Here is a 24,634-nt window from a genome sequence, read left to right on the forward strand (position 1 = left end):
TTGTTCCTCCCTGCTGACATCTGAAGTGTCTGAATTTCCCCTTAGTCTGTAATAATGAGGTCCTTGTGGGGTCTCTTCATTAAGACCCTGAATCCCCTTCAAGTCCACTTGGTTTTAGTAGTGGAATGGTAGAGGGAATGGGTTCGGATTGTCAAAGAGTAAGTTATAATTTAGCTGTTTTACCCCATTACACTTGAGATAACATTGCTTTTCTCCAATTCCTACTTCTCCTTTGAATGCTTTCTGTATCATTTGAATATACAGACACCTCTTCTTCATCTCACCTCCTTAATTCTCTGTGTCTAGACTGTACCAGATGGTGAATTTTATTGATTACACTTACACTAACATTGCTGTTTAGCTTACTAATTTGTTTTTCTTATATCCCCCCAACTAGTTTGAAAGCTCCTGGAATCTCTAGACCAGAAATTAAACTTCTTGATGCCCTTCGCAGTGCTTAGCATACGACTGAGTGCACAGGCAGTTCTTAGTAAGTGTTGGCTGGATGAATAATTGAATGAATTTAAACTTTCTAAGTGTATAGAATAAATCTAATATTTTTTTCTATATCCCCTATGATGTTTGACATAGTGTTAAACACTAAGCAGTCATAAACTATTTACTTAATTGAATTGAATTGAGAGCCATTTTATATTACTAGTTCTACATGTATTTCTAGTGTCTAACGAAGCCTCGAAAAACCAAGTCTGCTGCAGACTGCTCATTGGAAAATATTTTAAGCTATTGATTAAAATTGACTGGGAGAATTTTATACAATAGAGGAAATAAGTGTGATTACATACATGGCATGTCAGAGACAGGAAACAATACAAGACCAGAAAAATTTAAAATCCTGCTAATATTATTTGAAATGTATATTGTTTAAGTGGATATAAGCAAACAGTGGGCAGATGAATCTACTTCACTTCTCTGAAGGTATGGGAGAAAAAATGAACTAAGAAGATGATTTTCTTGAATTTATCTTTTGGTAGGGTTTTAGTGACTTTCTGTACTTGGGTTCATACAACAAATTTTTATCAAGCAACAACTATGGATAAATAATGCTTTCGACAGTTTTCAGAGATAACCTGAAAAAAGATGTCTCTTATTTCCAAGAATGTGTAGTCCTTGATGAAGGCAGGATGAACAGAAAGTACTGTGTGCAAAATGGCATTAATCAGAAGGCTCAGTGAATTCCTTTGACATCACTGAGTAATATGATTGCTTATTCAGGCTGAAGGATTTGAGGAAGACTACACAAGAGAAATGGTATTTCATTGGATCTGGAATGATTACCAAGACTTTAAAGGGTGAAGAAAGGAGGAAGAGAATTTCAGGAAAAGGGCATGTATAGAGGGTTAATATTGAAAAATAACATGTATGGGATCTGCTGATGTGATCAGTTTGATTGCAGCATGTGGTACGGAGTGTGTGGTTGGGTGGTGTCTGATGTGGATTTGGCTAGGTTGTAGGGGCATTCATTTAGAGGCCAGTTTGGATTTATTGTAGTAGTTTATCAAGGTTTATGCCCTTCGTTTCTCAAAAATTCTTTTTAGCCATCATATGGGAATAGTTAAGTGTGAATCTTCACTTTTTGTCTTCCTCTCTTGTCTGTTATAAAAGTAATATTTGAGCTGGGCCTGGTGACAGCCCATGCCTACAGAGACCAGCCTGGTTAAAAGAGTGAGACCTGGTCTCTACAAAAAACAAAAACAAAACAAAACATTTAGCCAGGTATGGTAGTGCATGCCTGTAGTCCTAGCTTTGAGAGGCTGAGGTGGGAGAATGGCTTGAGCCCAGGTGTTTGAAGTTGCAATGAGCTAATGATTGCACCACTGTACTCCAGCCTGGGTGACAGAGACCCAGAGTGATTTTATATATATAATATATATATATATATATATATATTATATATATAAAATCTATCTATATACTATCTATATTATATATAGATATATATACTATCTATATTATATATAGATATATATACTATCTATATTATATATAGATATATATACTATCTATATTATATATAGATATATATACTATCTGTATTATATATAGATATATATACTATCTGTATTATATATAGATATATATACTATCTGTATTATATATAGATATATATACTATCTGTATTATATATAGATATATATACTATCTGTATTATATATAGATATATATACTATCTGTATTATATATAGATATATATACTATCTGTATTATATATAGATATATATACTATCTGTATTATATATAGATATATATACTATCTGTATTATATATAGATATATATACTATCTGTATTATATATAGATATATATACTATCTGTATTATATATAGATATATATACTATCTGTATTATATATAGATATATATACTATCTGTATTATATATAGATATATATACTATCTGTATTATATATAGATATATATACTATCTGTATTATATATAGATATATATACTATCTGTATTATATATAGATATATATACTATCTGTATTATATATAGATATATATACTATCTGTATTATATATAGATATATATACTATCTGTATTATATATAGATATATATATCTGTATTATATATAGATATATATATCTGTATTATATATAGATATATATATCTGTATTATATATAGATATATATATCTGTATTATATATAGATATATATATCTGTATTATATATAGATATATATATCTGTATTATATATAGATATATATATATCTGTATTATATATAGATATATATACTATCTGTATTATATATAGATATATATACAATCTGTATTATATATAGATATATATACTATCTGTATTATATATAGATATATATACTATCTATATTATATACAGATATATATACTATCTATATTATATACAGATATATATCTATCTATAATATAGATATATATAATATCTATATATCTATATTATATATAGATATATATAATATCTATATATCTATATTATATATAATATCTATATATCTATATTATATATAATATCTATATATCTATATTATATATAGATATATATAATATCTATATATCTATATTATATATAGATATATATAATATCTATATATCTATATTATATATAGATATATATAATATCTATATATCTATATTATATATAGATATATATAATATCTATATATCTATATTATATATAGATATATATAATATCTATATATCTATATTATATATAGATATATATGATTCTATATAGATCTATGTTATATATAGATATATATGATTCTATATATATCTATATTATATATAGATATATATAATATCATATATATCTATATTATATATAGATATATATAATATCATATATATCTATATATCTCTATATATTATATGTATTATCTATATATTATATATAGATAAATAATATATATATTTATTTATGTTAAGTAATATTTGGTCATTGTTGGAAATATACAAGTATATAGAAAAAAATTAAGGCATTCATAATCTCACCACCCTCATCCCCAAAATAGCTCCTATTATCATTTATATATATGTATGAATATATATATCCTGTTCTTTTTAAAAGATATATAATTTTCTTTTTAAACATTTTCTGTTTTTATGGATTCCTTTTTGTTTTAATCTCTGAAAAATTTAGACATATTTATTACAAAGTCCTTTTTGTGATTCCCAGTTTGGAAGTCTCTTACTTTCATGCTGATGGATTCTTACAGTTTGTAATTTTTGTCTGTGTAAGTTTTGTCTTAAGAGCACTATCTTCAGCTGGAGTCCAGTGTGTACTCTGGGTGGTGGCGGTCTTCCTACAGAGCACTTCTGCTTTTGCCTTTGTGACATCCTTATGGTTTCGTTGGTTTCTTGGGTTCTGGGTTTCTTTAGGGGAGATGGTGTGAATTCAGGTTCCCCCTGACACCTAGGGCAGCTTTGGGGTTCAGATTTCTCCTGGGTGCCTTTTTATTTTTTTCTATTTGTAGTATGTGTTAAGTATACCACTTTACAGACAGGACTTCCTCTTCCCAGTTTTGGCCTTTCTGTTCTACTTCTAACTTTCTGCTGTGTTCAGGATCTGAGGGTCTCACTCCCTTGAGTTGTGAGTGTTGCCCTACTCTTATGCAGCTTCCCACTTTATATCTGGCTCTGGAGGTTTCTTTTGCTTGCTCTAGATCATGTATCTATTGAAAATATTTAAAGATTTGTATTTTATTAAACATTTCTACATGTTTCCCTTATCACCTCTGTCTAACCTATCTTTTTTTCTTTGCACAGGTGTATGCTTTAAACAAAGTTGGGAATATACTATACATACTGATAATCTCCTTTTTGGAAACCTGATAGTATATGGTGAATTTTTTTCCATATTCTTTGAGAACATGATTTTTAATTACTATCTGATATTCCTTTTATTGGGAGATTTACCATATATTATTAAATAAATTCTCTATTTTTTAGAAGTTTAGGTTGTTTTCATTTTCCATTATTTTAAGTAAAAATGAAGTAAAGATCTATACCAAAATTTCTCCGCTCATTTTGGAATACTTCTGTAGAATAATTCCTACAAATGGAATTGTTTCATCAACATTTTTGAAGAAAGCCTTGTTAATTTGAGGCTTTTGAATCCATTGCTGCTAAACTATGCTACAAAGTTTGTTCCAGTTTTCACCCCATCAGTGTGGTCTGTCAGTCTGTGCCCCATATGGCAGGGTCTCTATTTCCCAGAACATATTATCCGATTATTATCCCTTTAAAAGTATGGTTAATTTTCTGAGCAAAACAATGGTATTAATATTTCATTGTTATTTTAATTTTCATTTAGCTTAATGGCCATTTAAAAATATAGTTTGAATAGATCTGTGATATTTTCAGCTTTGCAGCCTTGACCTCCTGGGAGCTCAAGTGATCCTCCCACCTCACCCCTCCAAGTAGCTGAGACTACAGGGATGCACCATCACACTGGACTAATTTTTGTATTTTTTGTAGAGACAGGGTTTTGCCAGGTTGCCCAGGCTGGTCTTGAACTCCTGGGCTCAGGTGATCTGCCTACCCCACCACCATCCTTCATCCAGTCCATTTCCCACCCAGGATTATAGGCATGAGCCTGTTCCCAGCCTTCTTTTGTTATTTGCTGTCTTCCTATTGCCTCCCAAAAGAGTTGGATCTTTAGGTAGAAGTTGTATTTGTTAAGGGCAATGATGGGTGAGAGAGGTTGCAAATTGTAGAAGCTGAGGAAAGAATTAAATTCCTTAACATAAGAAAAGCTGTTGAGATGGAGGTTGAGGGAACAAGGCCTTGGAAAAGGGGAGACTGGAGCCCAGAAAGGAAGGGCCAGGAGTTGTGTCAGGGTAGAGAGTTTTAGAGTGATCAGAGAGGAGGTGGCTCTCTTGCAGAGAAGAGCTTTGGAGAAAGATAGAACAGTTAAAGGAAATTTTGCAGTTTTGCCCAGTGGTGTGTAAAGTAAATTTTTCTTCTTGATTTCTCCACAAAGTCTTAAGCAAGATATTTCTCGTTAAATGCATTGCCAGGTTGGCTGTATTTGATAGGAATGCATTGAAGCTGTGGTTATGGCCTATGATGGGCATCAGATAAGAGCCAAATACTGGATGGAGAAAGGTCGAGCAGAAATGAACCTCCTGAAGTAGCCCTGGTAAGACTGAAGCAAGGCTACGCTCACTGATGACAAAAGGAGTCCAGTTTTTCCTCTTATATAAGTTCTGGGGTCCTGGTATACATCAAAGAATGGAGAGGGATCTACATAACAACTAGCATTGGTTTTCTAATACTGAGTATGCGTAGAGCTAACTTTGATTTAGTTTAGGAAAATAAGGAACATAATCTGGGAGTTATAGAATATATTAGTTGAATTCTCTTTAAAACTATCAACAGCTAAGATCTCCTACAGTAGTTCTGCTCTTGTTAATTTCTTCATTTCATTTTTTTTTTTTTTTTTTGAGATGGAGTTTCGCTCTTGTCACCCAGGCTGGAGTGCAGTGGCATGATTTTGGCTCACTGCAACCTCCACCTCCTGGGTTCAAGCAATTCTCCTGCCTCAGCCTCCCAAGTTGCTGGGATTATAGGTATGCATCACCACGCCCAGCTAATTTTTGTATTCTAGTAGAGATGGGATTTCACCATGTTGGCCAGGCTGGTCTCGAACTCCTGACCTTAGGTGATCCTCCCGCCTCAGTCTCCCAAAGTGTTGGGATTACAGGTGTGAGCCACTGCACCTGACCTCTTCTTTTGTTTCTAAAGTTATACAACCCATGGCATATAAACATTAATGCCTATTATGTCTTAATTTTGGCTTGAACCTCTTAGGCCTATAAAATGACAGTGGTTTTCTTTGGTAGGTTTTTTTTTTTTTTTTTTTTGAGACAGGGTCTCACTCTGTCGCCCAAGCTGGAGTGCGGTGATATGATCATGGCTCACTGCAGCCTCGACTTCCCAGGCTCAAGGGATTCTCCTACCTCAGCCTCCTGAGTAACTAAGACCACAGGTGCATGTCACCACGCCTGGCTAATTTATTTTTATTTTTCATAGAGATTGGGTCTCTCTGTGTTGTCCAGGCTCGTCTCAAACTCCTGGGCTCAAGCGATACTCCTGCCTTGGCCTCCCAAAGTGCTGGGATTATAGGCGTGAGCCACGGTGCCTGACTTCTTTAGTAGTTTTTTATTTAAAGTCCTCTTTTGATGTGCATACTCTTACTCAACATTGTCAATGACTTGTTCTGGAATGTGAAGCGTATAATTTTACCCCTCAATCTAAATGCTGTTTTTCTTAATTGTGGAGTGAGGAGTGTCGACGGGACTTTATAACTGTTAGAAATCATTAAACTTGAGTGTCGTGATTCATTTATGAGGGTAACGTTATCTAATAATGAGGTAATGGATGTAGAACTGCTTTGGAAAGTATAAAATGCTTGATGAAGTGCAGTTATCAATTTTTCTAATGCCAAGATACTAGTGAGAAACAATTTCCAGAGTTGGTAGTGGGCACCACTTTACTCCTCCAGAAGCAAAAGGTATAATTACTTCACAGTTCTCTGGCAAATATCTGGTTTCCCTAAGGGGCATCCATCTTTTGCGAGTAGGAAAAACTCTAACCTATTTGGTAGAATCCTTCCAAACTCTAACCCGTTTGATAGAATCATTCAGTGGTGGCATTCAGACTATTAAAATAATTATAAAACATAGATTTATTAATTAGTTGTATTCTTTAAGTAAATTGTGTTAATAATTTGATAGTTAATTCTTTGTTATGGCATTCTTTGTGATTGATATTTTTCAGTACCTTTTCAAATCCATAACCTATCGAAACTTAGGATTTTAGGAAATACTTCTATGAATCGTTGAAAAAACATGCATGTATAAGACAATTCCTTCTTTTGTCTTTTAATAGGGAAGGCCAGCGTTGGATTGTGTAGGTTGCAAAATGCAGTACCTCAGACTTGCAACTCTGAAAAGCACTGTTCGAAATCTCTGTAAAGAGTGAAAAACTTCAAGTTTTAACCAATGTGTGTTTTAGAGGTTAAAGTTTAAACCCTGACTTGGAAGCACGCTGGGTAGGACTCCTCTGCTCACTCAGACTCAAGTTGGATCAGAATCTCTCTTGTGTTGCTGTGAATGATTTGCATTGAAATTCCCAGCTAGAACTGGAGGAAAGAGGATTACAAACCAGGAGGTAATACCTGGGTTATTCCAGAGCACTTGGAAATGACTCACAGCTTCCTGCTCTCTGACAGTTCTTTAGTGTTGGTCTTGAGGCATTCATTCTGAATGAGATATTTGTCATTATGGGGAGTTACAGTCTGAGCATAATCTCTAATGTATAATTTCCTGTTACTAAATACATAGAAAATAGGAACAAGGTACTTTTTCAGAGGAAAAAAATATGATTTAAAAATTTGTGTCATTTTCACAAAGCTCATTTAAATCTTTTAATCCATTCCCTGAGTATCATAAGACAGGTCACATTCTGCCCACACTTCACCCTGGCAGTTCTGTACCGACAAGTCAGGTTCTAGGGCAGCTTCTAACAGGAGAAGGTCTTAGGGGGTACAACATAAGATGTAGGCATGGAAGGGGCTTGATGGAGACCACCAATATGAAGGTATTATATAATTAAGGATCTGGACTTAGCAGACTCCTTGGGTTCAGAGCCCAGCTCTGCCACTTATGTGAAGCTTTTGGTCTCAATTTCTTTAATTCTAAAGTGCGAACTGTAATAATATCAACCTCAGAGAGTTGCTGTGAAGATTCAATGAGTCAATACATGTAGTACTTAGAACAGTGCTTGGCCTATAGTGAATGCCCATGAATGCCTATTATTAAAGGGGTAAGGGAAGTCTCACTTGCTGTGTGTGGACTGCCACTGTGTATGAGGCATGAGTGCTGTCTTTTGTGTTTTTTGGATAGGGAGCTGGGGGAGATTTTATGAGCCATGTTTATAGAATCTTCATGTTTTTTTGATTGGATGCAATGAGTTCAGGTCAGGAGAAGATTCTTAGGACAGCATGCTTACATTTGCTTAGGATTCAGATTTAAAACTTCATCTTTGCTTCATGCAAATAAAAAGACTACAGAAGGCAGATGAGTATAGGAAAAAGTTTCTCCATAGCTTTAGGTCTTGTCTTCCTGATATCCCTTTACTACAGGCATGGGCATGTTGCTGAAGCTCTGCCAATCACACAACATCCTGGGAACTAGACTGTCATCCTCAGATAGCAGCAGAGGCATCTGGAGACAGTGCTGCAAAGCAGCACATCATAGTTCTTACTGTGGAGCTCCGTGGAGCTGTCTGGCGCCTGTTCTTTGGGAGTCTATTTCTTCAGCTCTCTCTTGATTCTTTGAGTCAATGCCCTGAATCTAGTTCATTCCTTTTTTGATAAATGTTACCAGAATCAGGTTTGTTTGTTGCTTATAGTGAAAATACCTTAACTGGCACAAATAGCAAGTAGGAAGATTAAATCTTTCCACTGTCAGTAGGTAAGGCGACACAGATGAAGCTAAGAGTCCTGGAAGTCATAGAAAATTCCTTCTTAGAAAGCATGGCTTGGAGGGAGTGAGAATATCCCTTCTTTTCTAAGGTACATAAGAAGAAATGCATTTTTGACCTATTTGGGTGGAAAAAGGGAGAGTCCTTAAGTTGGCCAATATTGGCCTGCTCTAAATACAAGGTGTAGCATGTAGGTGTGTTTGGAGATGGGAGTGGTGATTTTTCATGTGCCAGATATGCAAATTACCAATAGTCAAAAAGACTAACAGAAAATTAAAGGCTTTCAGAGAAGTGACATTTTTTGAATAGAATCATCACCATCATTGCCACTGAGAAATTAAAAGTGATGTTGTTAACTAAAATCTATATTGTATTGCATCAACTTATCACCTTAGGAGTTTCTTTAGGATAATGGTGTATCATATTTCTTCTATACTTAAAAATTACAAGGTGATAAGATGCTATAATACAATATAAATAGTCAAGAACTCCATTTGTCAGATTATGAGTGGTCTGTTGGGAAGACCAGTAAGGTTTTTCTCCCTTAGCTGGGGTTTGCATCTTTTTTAGTCTGCCTGTTCATTTTTCTTTTTCTTTTTCTTTTCTTTCTTTTTTTTTTTTTCTTGAGACGGAGTCTCGCACTGTTGCCCTGGCTGGAGTGCAATGGCACAATGTTGGCTCATTGCAACCTCTGCCTCCCGGGTTCACGCGATTCTTCTGCCTCAGCCTCCCAAGTAGCTGGGATTACAGGTGCACACAACCATACCCGGCTAATTTTTTGTATTTTTAGTAGAGACGGGGTTTCGTTATGTTGACCAGACTGGTCTTGAACTCCTGACCTCATGCCTGTTCATTTTTCAATTCATTTTTTCAGCCAATTGGTACCTACTCTAGAAAGCCTTCCTTGAATCTTCTAGTCAGATGATTCTTTCTTTCCTACTTATTTCATTCTAGACTGTACAGGGGTTCTAGTTCATTTTGAGAGCTGACTCTCTAGTAGGGGCTGTGTGGAGGACTGTGTTGAAAAGGGATCCTGAACCACTCCAGGCTCAGTGAGAAAGAACTGCAATTGGTGAGGGATGTCTGCAGTGGATAAGGGAGTCATATGTTTGCTATTGCTGTCATCTTTGGTTCATTGACTCCCTTACTAAGTTGTAAACTCTTTGAGTCAGGTCTGTGTGTGAGTCACCATTTGATTGCCTCCAACACTTGGCACAACACCTAGCACCTTAGATGTTCTCAATAAATCTGTTCTGAAATGAAATGAGGGCAATGAAGGAAAAAATTCATGGTGGAATTTGAGCTTTGCTTTGAGTGGGGGTAAAAGATTTGGCTGTGGGAGAATAGAGTTTCTAGGGACAGGAAATGGCATGAAGGAAAGTTGTAGAACAATACGGAAGAGGCCTCAGGAGAAAGAGGAGGCCTTTTTCAGGATGTAGTGGGAAATCAAGATTGTTGAAAGGTTTGGAGTCTATAGGTAAAGGTTTAACTAAAATTGTTGCGGCTGTGATCTCATGAAGGAAATTGTTTGAAGTATAGTTTAATGGAACAAACTAAAAAAGATGAGAAAATTCAGTTGTGGGAGGCATCAGTTTTTGGAATATTTTCCTCCTCCAGGATTTGAAAATAGAGAATGGGCAGCTTGTGTGATTATGAGTAGCAATATAGTGACATTATTATGGTCAACTGGAACTTCAAAACAATAATAAAAGCAACAAATAGATTTGATAAAGAAGCTCTCATTTCTAATGTTCCTACATAAGGTTTATTTCAGGCCAATTTTTTTGAGAAGCTGTACCTATGTTAGATATCTGACCATATATATAAAAATGCCTGTACAAAAATGAATGGAGAGTTTTTAATTTCTTCAGCTTCATTCACTCCTGAATTGTCTGCCATACATCCTTCTTGTTCCCTTTGTGCTTTGAAAGCACATTATCATGCCACACAGCAAACTATAGTGTGGGTCTTACTGAGACCTGGGTCAGGCACCACTTTGGAAATCTAACTAACTTAAAGGGACTTGCCACTCAGTGTACCTGTTTTTGGTAGGATGTTGGATAAATCTGCAAACATCTTGGACATATATATTTTTTACTCTCAGATACTAAGTAAATTGCTTTTTTCTCTTTACATGCAATACTTTAGAAGTTTCCTGATTTTAATGATTTATTGACTTTGTATGTCATTGCAGCTAGATTGCCCTGCCCTGCCTCATGTCAGAAAGACCTGCCCATTTCTCATAATATATTACTGCTCACTTTGTCATCTTTAGCTGAAGGTGAATTAAAAGTTAATAGGAGCCGGGCTTGGTGGTACACGCCTGTAGTCCCAGCTACTCGGGAGGCTGAGGTGGATCATCTGAGCCCTGGAGTTCCAGGCTGCAGTGAACCATGATCATGATACTGCACTCCAGTTTGGGTAACAGAGTGAGACCCTATGTCAAAAAAAAAAAAAAAAAAAAGGCCAGGCATGGTGGCTCACGCCTGTAATCCCAGCACTTTGGGAGGCTGAGACGGGTGGATCACCTGAGGTCAGGAGTTCGAGACCAGCCATGACCAACATGATGAAACCCCATCTCTACTAAAAATACAAAAAATTAGCCAGGCATGGTGGCTCATGCCTGAAATCTCAGCTACTAGGGAGGCTGTGGCAGGAGAATTGCTTGAACCTGGGAGATGGAGCTTGCAGTGAGCTGAGATCGCACCACTGAACTCCAGTCTGAGCAACAGAGCGAGACTCTGTCTCAAAAAAAAAAAAAAAAGTGAATAGGAATAATTTTTCTGAATGAAGGGAAAGGGAAGAAAAGGTACAAAGCAGTCATAGGTCTAGGTCTAGAGACCCTTAGGCTGTAAATATAATCTTTAATACTGCTGATCAATGTGGGAGCAACTATAAACTGACTTGTGTGGTTCACTGATGCACTGAGTTTCTGGGATTAGGTGAGGTGGTGGTAAAATACAAATTATGACCAAAGTAATGCCTATTATCTAGATATAAACTTATTTGGAAAATATAATTATAGTTAATTTTCTTTCCCAATTCAGAATGCCCAAATATTCTCCATCCTTTGAGGAAGTGACTTGCCTCCCATTTTCTTCATGTAGATTGTTTGTTTTTGTCTCTATATATTCGTTTAGACACTTGTTGCTCAAAGCAATCGAAACCCAGTTTAAATGGCTTTTAATAAATTGTTTTGAGTAACCACCAAAAGAAAGAAGAAAACCACAGTGGGATTCAGGACTCTGAATTCGTGACTACCCTGCCAGAATGTGTCTTGTCTTTACTGTTTGTTTTCTGCAGTGTTGGTTTTGGCTTCTTCTTCTTTTTTTTTTTTTTTTTTTGAGACTGAGTCTCGCTCTGTCGCCCAAGCTGGAGTGCAGTGGTGTGATCTCACCTCACTGCAACCTCTGCCTCTCAGGTTCAAATGATTCTTGCGCCTCAGCCTCCTGAGTAGCTGGGACTACAGGTGCCTACCCCCATGCCTGGCTAATCTTTGTCTGGTTTTGGCTTCTTCTTAGCCTTGTGTTCTCTCTTTGTTGGAGACATGATGGCTGCAGGTGCTCTGACCTCTACTTCCTCTCTGATTCAGGGGATCATGTGGGGATTCTCATTATATAACACTTTACAAAAGCCTTGTTACGTCTTGTTGGCTCCAGCTGGATTTTATGCCTATTCCTAAAGCAAAATCACTGTGGCTGGGGAATATGATGTGCTGCGTGGCTTGGACCTGGAACCTCAGCCAAAAATGGCATGGATGTATCATTACAGGTGGAACATCAGAACTAAAGTTAGCACTGTTGCCAGAAGAAGGGAAATAGTTTCTGAAGGAGAAAATAAAACATGTTGAGGAAATTACACTCGAAGTGTTAATACAGACATTATAATGATGGGGACTTGGGTAATACTCATGTGTTGAATTTTCCCAGAGAGCCAGAGAAGGCCTAAAGTGGCAGTAGGGGTAGGGGACAGTAGATGGGATATAAATACTAAATGAGAAGAAAAAGATCCTGGGATGCTGGGCAGGCCCAGTTGCCTGAGCTGGGAAAGTCTCTGTGGTTAATAGGCTTGTGACCTGCTGGCCCCTCATCTTTCAGAGGAGGTGACAATTGGAAATGCCCCTTATTGGGTTCAGGGATATGATGAGTGGTATAAAACTGAGGTTGGGTTTTGACAAATTTAGAGAGCAGATGTTTTCTTCTGGCCCTCAGTGAGCTAATTTGACAGAAGTATTTCTTTTTCTTTTTTCTTTTCTCTTTTCTTTACTTTTAAGAGATGGAGACAGGGCCGGGCACAGTGGCTAACGCATGTAATCCCAGCATTTTGGGAGCCCGAGGCAGGTGGATCACCTGAAGTCAGGAGTTCGAGACCAGCCTGGCCAACATGATGAAACCCCGTCTCTACTAAAAATATACAAAAATTAGCTGGGCATGGTGATGTGCACCTGTAATCTCAGCTTCTTTGGAGACTGAGGCAGGAGAATCACATGAACCCAGGAGGCAGAGGTTGTAGTGAGCCAAAATTGTGCCATTGCACTCCGGCCTGGATGACAAGAAAGGAACTCTGTCTCAAAAAAAAAAAAAAAAAAAAACCAAAAAACAAAGAGATGGAGACAAGGGGGTCTCACTGTCTTGCTCAGGCTGGATTCGAACTCCTAGCTTCAAGCAATCCTCCCACCTCAGCCTTTTGAGTAGCTGGGACTCCAGGCATGTGCCACTGTGCCCAGCTGATGGGAGTGTTTCTAAAGAAACACACAGCATTTCCATCAAGGCTCCCTGGGAGGCCAATGAATGAACAGAATCAAGAAGGTGAGGAACCAAACTTAATAGACTGAAGGACTCATCTGGCACACACAGTGCTTTATAATAATTCAAATTGTTTGCCAACGCTTAAAAATCAAATTTCACATAAAAATATGGATCTCTGACTTTCTTTGAAAAATCAGAAGATCTAGCAACCCTGGGCCTCATTTCTCTTGGCAACAGTCCACAGGAGTTCAGCAGTGGCTGCTCCTTTTCAGAGCCCTTCCCATCCCCTACCAGGCCTGAATCACACTTCTGACTTCCTGCCTGGCCCTTGTAGGCTTAGAGACATGGATGGGATTTCCAGGGGGTAGGCATTATGGACACATTAAGGAAGGGGTAAAGGTTGGGGAGTCAAATGGGGAGGGGCCTCTTTCTTCATCCAGGACTTCAGGAACCAGGAAGAATGTTCATGGCTGTAGATTGGAAGTCTTGCTGAGCTTGGGGCCATGGGGCATCATTGTTCAGCAGGTCCTCAGAAGAACTGATTCCCACTTCGTAGATTCTAATTTCCTCAGCTTACAAGTTATCTATATTCACCCAATGTTGGATTTAGAGAGGACTTAAGGCTTTAGGAAAGTACTGGGGACTAAGTCATTCCCTGTCTTTCACCCCTACAAATAGTTCCAGTCAGTCTTCTATTGATACTTTTTATTGTGCATTGGTCAGTAAATCCTACTTTGCACCTTTTATATGTACTTTTAATCTAGTTTCCTATTTTCCAGCTAAGAAAACTTACTAACCTTGGCTCTACCAACAAAGAGGCAAAGATTTTTGTGCCCCTTGGTCAGGCTGCAGTGAGGGAGCAGTGCCTGTCTCCTCAGAGGCATGGCAAATCCATTAGCGCATCTATCTGAGTGGAGCCGAGGGCACAGAGTAGGAGGCGGGGGAACCAAGGTGAGGCACGTTTCACATTGTCCCTCTTTGCCTAGGCCATCCCTTCAATATGTACTTCCTCACTGATCACTTGAAGTGTTTGGGTTTCAAAACTGAATAGCACCTGTTTGGTGTTAGCCATGGATAATGGGGAGAACTCTGGGATAAAGGCCTTGTGAGAAGAGGCTACGTTGTTGTTGGTTTTTGTTTGTTTGCTTGTTTGTTTTTGGCATGCTGATTTAACCATTCAGTAAGCAAGTCTAACTCTGCACGCTCATTCATTCAGTTGCACAAGTCAAATAACATTTGAACCTCTGTGTTTGAGTGACCAAATCCCATGTGTTAAAAAGTAAAGTCAGAGCTGTGGTGCCAGCAGCTTTGATTTCAGTATGTTGTCTTTCCTTGGGAAAGTTATTTCTTCTAAGTCCTTCTGTACAGCCAATTTTTGGGTCCGCGTCCATATTTTTCTTCACCAAATACTTGCTGAGTCATTGCATGTTTTTACATTGTTATTCTGGTAACTGCCGCCCCTGACTTGCACTTAGGTTTAATGAAGAAAGGATAATTTTGCTGCAACGTGAATCTCTCTCATACCAAATGCTTTTCCAAGAGCTTGTTTCTGTTTTCTTCACGTCTTTGGTCTTTGTCTTTCTCTTGTTCTTGTTTTCTCTTAAACGCATGCACGTGAGTATGTGTGTACATATGCATATTCTTACCCACCCCTTTTAGCCTTCTCACATCACCATTCTATATGATACAATTGTCTTGGTTACAATTAGGTCAGAAACTTTTTTTTTTTTTTTTTTTTTTGAGATGGTCTGGCTCTGTTGCCCAGGCTGGAGTGCAGTGGTGTGATCTCGGCTCACTGCAACCCACACCTCCTGTGCTCAAGCGATCCTCCCACCTCAGCCTCCAGAATGGCTGGGACTACAGGCTCAAGCCACCACGGCCGGCTAATTTTTGTATTTTTTTTTAGTAGAGATGGGGTTTCACCATGTTGCCCAAGCTGGTCTCCATCTCCTGAGCTCAAGCGATCTGCCCACCTTGACATCCCAAAGTGCTGGGATTACACGTGTGAGCCACCATGCCCGGCCCTAGCTCAGAAACTTCTAACCCAAAGCCATATATGATATATGCTGAATAACTCCTATAATACATGGTATATAGTATAAAAAGAGACCCCTTTATATCCAGATTTAAACAGAAAGTGAATTAGAAGATGACTCTAATTTGTTCATCAAAGAGCAATAATCATAAGATTGTACTATTTACAAAAAATCAGTTTAAATTAAACTTTTCAGGCATTAACAGTTGAACCTGATAAGCACTATATTGTATGAGTATAGTTTTAGGAGAAACTGATTCTTACCCATCTTTATATCTTCACTTAGCCCAGCCAAATAGGATTTATTTGTTGAATACATGAATGAATGAATTTAAACTCCCTTACTAGGGGCCACATGTTGGGGCTTTTAAGTAAATAGTAGAAAAGTCTTGGTGGCAAGTCTGACAGCCACTGAAGGCCATCCCAAATTGCAAATGCATGGGAATATAATGACCGTGGCTGGTCATGGAGATGACCATGGTGGCGGCCCGTGTGGTGAGGCAGTAGGGAGGGGATGTAGGTAAGCCCTGTCTGTTGTCTGCTTTGCTAGAAGATTTCTTTGTTTATATATCTAGTGTTTGCACAAGAGGATCAGAACTTAAAAGCTTCACCTAGGGAAGAATGAAGGCTATATCATTAACTCCTTTGTAAAATGATTAGGAAAAAGTTTACAAATACTATTATTTTTTTTGAGACAGAATCTTGCTCTGTTGCCCAGGCTGGAATGCAATGGCACAATCATAGCTCACTGTAGCCTCAAACTCCTAGGCTCAAGTGATGCTCCCATCTCAGCCTCCCAAGTAGTAGGACTATAGGTGCGTACCACCATGCCTGGCTAACTTAAAATTTTTTTTCTTTTTTTGTAGAGACAAAGTCTCACTATGTTGCCCAGGCTAGTCTTGAACTCCTGACCTCAAGCAATCCTCTGGCCTTGGTCTCCAAAAGTGTGGGGATTACAGCATGAACCACTGCCCCTGGCCCAACAAAAATTATTTTGATAGATTTAGAAGAAACACCATGTATAAACATGTGGATTAAAAAATTTGAATGCTGTCAAATTAGTCTTTGTGCTTCTAATACACAGCACGGTAAAGAGGTACAGCAAACAAGTGCTCAATAAGTTGTTGTTGAATAAATAAATGGGTAAGTGAATGAAGAGAACTGGTTATTGACGTATAGAAACTCTTCATCTCCTCTTGTCAGTTGGTGGCACATTTCCCCTAAACTGTTGTTTTATTTGGCCCTTTGTTATCTAGTACCCCTTATGCTCTGTGAAGAGAAATATTAGAGAAATATTACCTTTAATGAATTTTACTAACCTTTCCCCACATATACAACACAAGGCCAGTGGGAATATAAAAATATAAAATATCCTTTACCTGCAAGGAGCAAACAATGATAGGAAGGTGGGATGAAAATAAAATAGCAAAATAAGACCATTACAACACAACACATAACCAAGAATAAATTAATGTACATGAACAGAATAATACATAAGAAATGAAGACACTGAGCAAAGGAAAAGACAGAGGTGATGAAGTCTTATGCGAATGGGAAGGCGTTAAGGATATGGGGGAATTGGCCTTCCAAGCTGTCAAATTGAGAGTGGAGAACAGAGACCGCATTAATTTGGCAATGTGGGGTATAATGAAATGGTAAATAGTTGGGAAGACTGAAGCAGAAAAAAGTCCCAATGTTAAAATAACAGTGTATTGTTATTTTTTGTTTTTGTAGGAGATTGTCAGGCCTCCCTTTAAGAGATCACAAGCCGGCCGGGCGCGGTGGCTCACGCCTGTAATCCCAGCACTTTGGGAGGCCGAGGCGGGCGGATCACGAGGTCAGGAGATCGAGACCATCCTGGCTAACACAGTGAAACCCCGTCTCTACTAAAAAAATACAAAAAATTAGCCGGGCGTGGTGGCGGGCGCCTGTAGTCCCAGCTACGCGGGAGGCTGAGGCAGGAGAATGGCGTGAACCCGGGAGGCGGAGCTTACAGTGAGCCGAGATCGCGCCACTGCACTCCAGCCTGGGCGACAGAGCGAGACTCCGTCTCAAAAAAAAAAAAAAAAAAAAAAAGAGATCACAAGCCGGGCACCGTGGCTCATGCCTGTAATCCCAGCACTTTGGGAGGCTGAGGTGGGTGGATCGCCTGAGGTCAGGAGTTCGAGACCAGCCTGGCCAACATAGTGAAACTCCGTCTCTACTAAAAATACAAAAAATTAGCTGGGCGTGGTGGCGGGCGCCTGCAATCCCAGCTACCAGGGAGGCTGAGGGAGGAGAATTGCTTGAACCTGGGAGGTGGAGGTTTCAGTGGGCTGAGATCATGCCATTGCACTCCAGCCTGGGCAACAAGAACAAAATTCCGTCTCAAAAAAAAAAAAAAGATCACAGAAGAGTTGCTCAGTTTGGAACCAGTGTCACTTTACCCCCGGTGTGCTGTTCCTGGCTTAACACTTCATAATGGTGCATAATTGAAGTTCTCAAGGTCTCTAGGATTGTCTAAGCATGTGGGAAATTATTTTATGTGTTTGAAAATAAAATTGTCTTTTTAAAATAGCCCAGGATTTGGCAAATCCAGGCTGTTGGCAATCAAATTAATTACTTTTTTTTGTTTGTTTTTGAGATAGAGTCTCACTCTGTCACCCAGGCTGGAGTGCAGTGGCGCAATCTCAGTTCACTGCAACCTCCACCTCCCTGGTTCAAGCGATTCTTGTGCCTCAGCTTCCCAAGTAGCTGGGATTATAGGTGCATGCCATCAGGCCTGGCTAATTTTTGCATTTTTAGTAGAGACAGGATTTCACCATGTTGGCCAGGCTGGTCTCGAACTCCTGACCTCAAGTGATCTGCCCGCCTCAGCCTCCCAAAATGCTGGGATTACAGGCATGAGCCACCGCACTTTTTAAGAAAACTTTTTAAGAAACTTTTTAAGAAAAGTTTTGTATCATAGCTGTCCCTTGTGAATGAATGAAAAAGTTGAGCTCAGTTATTTTAGTGCTGAAGGATGCTCAGGAAATTTTTGAATTATATTGCACCATTTTCATATATTTTACCCTTTGTCCAAAGGACAGTCAAGGCTGTTATGTAGAGTAGGAGACTAATATTTAACAAAATAAATGATATCCCAATTCGTACTTATATTCAACAGTCAGTAGACATTCCAGTTAAAGAAAATCTGATAAAAAATGGACAGGTTGATATGGAATATGAATACTTACTTTTTCCAAAATGAATGATACAGCTCCCTGTTGTGAAATGTGGTTGAATAAGGAGATTGCTAGACATATAGATGAAAATATTTTCCAGGTTTTCCTTTAAACTAGAAGGAAAATTCTTCAACTATTTCATAGCTGTTTTTTTTTCACATAGTGATTTATTTCAGTGACCTTGTGATCTGTAAACTTGTAATGGAGGGCTGAAAATGGGAAGTAACATAGGAAAAGGGAAGGGCTGTGGTGAGATAGACAGTAATTTGCAAAGAAGAAGAGGACATGGGGTACCAGTAGAACTTCTACTCACCAGAGATACTGAAATATTCTAGAACCTCTGATCTCAGTCAATTCTCCATAGGAACACTATCAAGTCTTTTTCCATAAAAGTCAGATAAAAGAAAGATCACATTTCTTGATATTCTTTAAAGCAACTTTATTTTTATTGTCATGCTTCATCCTGCCCGAATACTGCCAAGTCTTTCTCAGGCACCTGGAATCTGCTCCTCAGCCTCTGTTGTCCTGGGTCTAATGTAGAGCAAAAGGCTGAGAGGAAGCTCTTCTATTCTCCATCATCAGTCTTCAGTGGCTACCTGGGAAACACCCCTTGGCTTAGTCTGCAGATTCTCTCCGGTGAGGTTCTGTTGCACCTGCCACCCCTAGGGCAGCAAGCAGCAGTCTTACTTGCTGGCACCTAGAGATTTCCCTTCCTCCCCATGGGGGCAATCTTTCCCTCTCTCTGCCTTCCTCATCTAGTGGTTTCTCAGAGGTGGCCTCTTCCCCCTGATCCGATTGCCAGGACATCCAACCTAAGTAAGCCCTCTAGGAGGTTCATGCTTCTTCCCAAAGACTGAGGGAACCACAGATTCTAGACTGGTTTTGCCTTCTGTGCTGCCAGAGTCCCTCAGATAAGAAAGTGTTATAGTGTTATTGCTGTTTTGTTTTGTTTTGTTTGTTTGAGACGGAGTCTCGCATTGTCACCCAGGCTGGTGTACAGTGGCGCGATCTCTGCTTGCTGCAACCTCCCTACCTCCTGGGTTCAAGCAATTCTCCTGCTTCAACCTCCCAAGTAGCTGGGACTATAGGCGTGTGCCACCACACCTGGCTAATTTTTGTATTTTTAGTAGAGACGGGGTTTCACTATGTTGGCCAGGCTGGTCTCAAACTCCTGACCTTGTGATCCGCCCACCTCGCCCTCCCAAAGTGCTGGGATTTCAGGCGTGAGCCACCATGCCCAGCGTGTTATTGCTTTAATTGAGGAGGAAAAAGAATAAACACAATTTAACATTTCAATAAATTATTCTCCCACAATAATATTAATTATTTTAATTTCTCAAGATTGAAGTAGTTAAGTTTCCTAAAGCCTTGGTAAAATTTCCCCTGTTCAAAAACATATTCTTGGTCATCTTTATTTTTTATTATTTATTCTTGGTCATCTTTATTTTTTATTATTTATTATTTTTATTATTTTTATGGCTTGATTTTCCTTTAGCTTGTGGCTTTGGATTAAGAAGCATCCTTTTTTCTCTTTAAGAATAATTTTTTAGGCCGGGCGCGGTGGCTCACGCCTGTAATCCCAGCACTTTGGGAGGCCGAGGCGGGCGGATCACGAGGTCAGGAGATCGAGACCATCCTGGCTAACATGGTGAAACCCCGTCTCTACTAAAAATACAAAAAATTAGCCGGGCGTGGTGGCGGGCGCCTGTAGTCCCAGCTACTCGGGAGGCTGAGGCAGGAGAATGGCGTGAACCCGGGAGGCGGAGCTTGCAGTGAGCTGAGATTGCGCCACTGCACTCCAGCCTGGGCGACAGAGCCAGACTCCGTCTCAAAAAAAAAAAAAAAAAAAAAGAATAATTTTTTATAATATGAATTATTTAAAGCAAAAGACTAAAATACAGAATCAGTATAACCTATGTCCATGTACTCACTTCCTAGATTGAGCAGACATTAGCATTTTGCCATAACTGCTTCAACTGTATCTTTAAAAAATATGTAACAGGCTGGGGACATTGGCTCATGCCTGTAATCCGAGCACTTTGAGAGGCTGAGGCAGGCAGATCACTTGAGGTCAGGAGTTCGAGACCAGCCTGGCCAACATGGTGAAACCCTGTCTCTGCTAAAAATACAAAAAAAATTAGCCGGATGTGGTGATGGGTGCCTGTAGTCCCAGCTACTCGGGAGGCTGAGGCAGGAGAATTGCTTAAACCTGGGAGGCAGAGGCTGCAGTGAGCTGAGATCATGCCACTGCCCTCCAGCCTGGGCAACAAAGTGAGACTTTGTCTCCAAAAAAAAAAAAAAAGATGTAACAGATTCAGCCCTACCCTGCAAGCCCTGCTCCTTGCCTCCCTCTACATAGACCACCACTATTCTGAATTTGTTGTGTTATTCTCATGTATGTTTAAGTTTTACTACATATGTATGGGATCATAAGCAACATATATAGTATTTTGTGTTTTTATAATTTATAATAAATAGTATACTGTATGTATACTTCAGCAGTTTGCTTTTTTCCTTTAGTATGATTTTGAGAAACAGATGTGATTCATTTATTTTACTGATGTATACATATTGATTAAATAGTAATGTAAATATAGTTGGAAGAATTAACACTTTACGGGCTTGGTTTACTGGTTATTCACATTTTAGTGTTAAGTAGTCATCATTCCTTTCTTTAAAACTAGTTATGATGCTTGCCGTGAGAGAGTAGGAATGCTAATTGAACTACATGTAGAACTTAAGAACTTGGGCACTAGAAAAACATTTGCTTTTGAATCTCTTATTTTGTCTACCTTCCTTGGGCAGGTCACCTAATCTCTGTGGGCCTCAAATATACATTTTTAAGGGATGATGCTTGTACCATCAGTAGAGCAGATAAATGCGTAGTGAGCTCATGTATGTGAGGAGGTTAGCACAGTTCCAGACCCATTGAAAGCCCTCAATAAATATTTGCCATTATATTTCATATTTCTAGACGAGGAAGAATAAAGGAAAAAGGAAATTTTGGAGGATGGATAAGGGGAAAAGCTGGCTGACCTGAGTCAGGGGCTAGCTTGAGAAGTCAGAATTTCAAGTGACCTGTGACAGGGCCACTGTGGAAGATGGGAAAATAGAATAGCTGGGAAATGAAAAGGTGCCTTTGTGGAAAGCTATAAATTATTTCACTATTTTAATCATAGATTTTGCTTTGTAAAGAAACATAGGTGCTGTTATTTAAAATGGTCACTATAGGTACTGTATATATAATTTTATCATTATCATTATTCAGTAATGTGTATCTTTAGACCACTAGTATTTGTTTCATTTTTAAAAAATGTTTTACCAAAATTGCCTTTGCTTTTCAGTTATTTGTTTGTTTTGGTAGGCTGATAGTCTAAAAAACTGAATACAAAAAGCGTATAATGAAGAGTAAGCCTCTTCCTAGTCTGCCTCAGTCTCCATTTCTCCTAGAGGATCAGTTCCTCTTCCACTTTTCTTTTCTTTTTCTTTTTTTTTTTTGTTGTTGTTGTTTTGTTTTGTTTTGTTTTTTGAGATGGAGTTTTGCTCTTGTTGCCCAGACTGGAGTGCAATGGCATGATCTTGGCTCACTGTAACCTCCGCCTGTTGGGTCGAAGCAATTTTCCTGCCTCAGCCTCCTGAATAGCTGGGATTACAGGTGTGTGCCACCACGCCCGGCTAATTTACTTCCACTTGAAGCACAAATCATTTTAAGTGGAACCTTCTTTCATCAATTAAAGCCTCTTTTTTCCTCGCCTAATCATCAAGTATACCGTGACACAACCAAATATATATTTGGAAAGTTAAAGAAGCACATTCTGAAAGAGACTTTTGAAAAGTTAGATAAAATTGGATTTGATCTTTTATCCTCCCTCAGATTTCTTCCTTGAGCCTTTTAAAAGTTTACCAAAGTTAGTCAGAGCAGTTCTTTATGATTGGCAGAATCTAAAACCCTTCTTAGAACAGTTTCAGGAAAAAAAAGGCAATAGAAACAACCCTGAATCGCCATGAGACTAACAACGTAAAAATCACAACTGTTACCATTTTTTTGTACCCTTCCAGAAAATGTTTTATAAACATACAGCTGATACCATCACTCTCCTTCCCCTGCCACACTTACTTTTCTGTATCTTGTTTTGTTTTTTTGAGAGTACAGATGCTCCTTAACTTAGAGGAGTCCCATTCCAATAAACCCGTCCTAAGTAAAAAATATATTTTGTATACCTAATATACTGAACCTCATAGCTTAGCCTTGCATACCTTAAACATGCTTAGAATGCTTACAGTATCCTAAAGTTGGGCAAAACTTTCTGACAACGTGGTAAACGTAGAGTATTGGTTGTTCACCCTTGTAATCGTATGGCTGAACGTGGCTCACCACCTCTGCCCAGCATGGTGAGAGTATCATACCGCTCTCTGCTGACTGTATGTAACTTCCACACCATTGTGAAGTTGAAAAATTCTAAGTCAAATCATCGTAAGTTAGGAGCTGCCTGTATACAATCTTGAAGATCCTTTTATGTTTTTCTGTTTGTTTCATTTTAATGCCAAAGGATTCAAAGCAACATCTTTACACTTATTAGCTATAAAAACAAAGCTTTAAAGATAGGAAACAACGTTGTATGGGTAAATTGCTTTTTTGACAAGTTTACATGTTGCTTTTGCCTGGTTATAGGAGACTAAAAACATTTTATGTAATTAACAAATTATATAAATTTGAATAGGCATGAGCAAAGAATATAACCCCAGTTTTATTTTTATCATTTCAAATGCAAGGTCAACACAAACACTGTTAATTTGCAGCCTTTCTGTGGAGTGCAAATGCTAAAATTGGGCCACTATTTTTAAAACTTGAGGCAAGGGATAGAAAGCATTCTGAATACAGGAAAGGATATACAGGATGACTGAAACCACAGAGATTCAAAGCCAGCCACAACACAAGTAGCATTTTGCAGACCCAGGGAATTATGCTTAACAATCCTAAAAAAACTATTTAATCTCTTTGAACACAAAATAAGAATGTCTGTAAATAGTTTTAAATATAGTAAAGCTTTCTAAAGGTGAGAATCCAATGAAATGAGTATTTAATGCTAAGATGTAAGAAACTGCATCTGGGGAGTAAGATGACTTCTATTTACTCCTTTTTCTACTGACTTGAGCTCTTTAGAATTTTTTAAAAAACAATGTAGAATTAAATAGCGGAGAATAGTATATTTAAAATAAGACCAAAAGATTAATTGCACATTTAATTAGAACCAGGCTCCAGAAAAATTGTAAGAGATAGAAATATGTGATTTTGAAAGAACACCAAAATTCCTGAATAAATTTGTGTACAGATCACAAATGAGCCATACTCTTAGAGGGCTTCACACAATTTAATTTTTCAATGATCAATGAAATTTCAGTGAATAAATTATTTTGAAAATTGATGTGCTTCACTGAAAAATTAGGGATGATATTGAACCTTCTATATAAATACAAGTTTATAAAAGTGTATAAAAAAGAAGATTTTCCACTTAGCTTCAATTCCTATTGTTTTATAAAGCACTTGTTTTCACTTATTTTCTGAGGCACATATTAACTGTCTGATAGAACTAAGTGTTTATGAGAAATACAATATAATTTGTATTCATCTTTAGCTTTACACTGAATAGAAAAGCCACTAA

The 24,634-nt window shown here is 38.1% G+C and overlaps 1 protein-coding gene across 10 annotated transcripts in view; it reads left to right on the forward strand.

Annotated features, from left to right (window-relative positions):
- The window catches only part of PLS1 (plastin 1), a 134,449-nt gene that overhangs the window by 59,729 nt on the left and 50,086 nt on the right, over positions 1-24,634 (forward strand). For 3 of the 10 annotated variants that reach the window (XM_063704279.1, XM_055383153.2, XM_063704276.1), the window contains 2 exons: positions 398-490; positions 7,390-7,671. The exons of 3 other annotated variants lie outside the window; for them this stretch is intronic. The gene's annotated coding sequence lies outside the window, so the exon portion shown is untranslated. Of the gene's footprint in view, positions 1-397; positions 491-7,389; positions 7,672-19,323; positions 19,608-24,634 lie in introns of those variants that run through there. 4 more of the 10 variants (XM_063704280.1, XM_019024808.4, XM_063704277.1 and 1 more) reach the window with 2 other exon arrangements.

Source organism: Gorilla gorilla, chromosome 2 (assembly GCF_029281585.2).
Source record: "Gorilla gorilla gorilla isolate KB3781 chromosome 2, NHGRI_mGorGor1-v2.1_pri, whole genome shotgun sequence".
NCBI classification, from domain to species: Eukaryota; Metazoa; Chordata; class Mammalia; order Primates; family Hominidae; genus Gorilla; species Gorilla gorilla.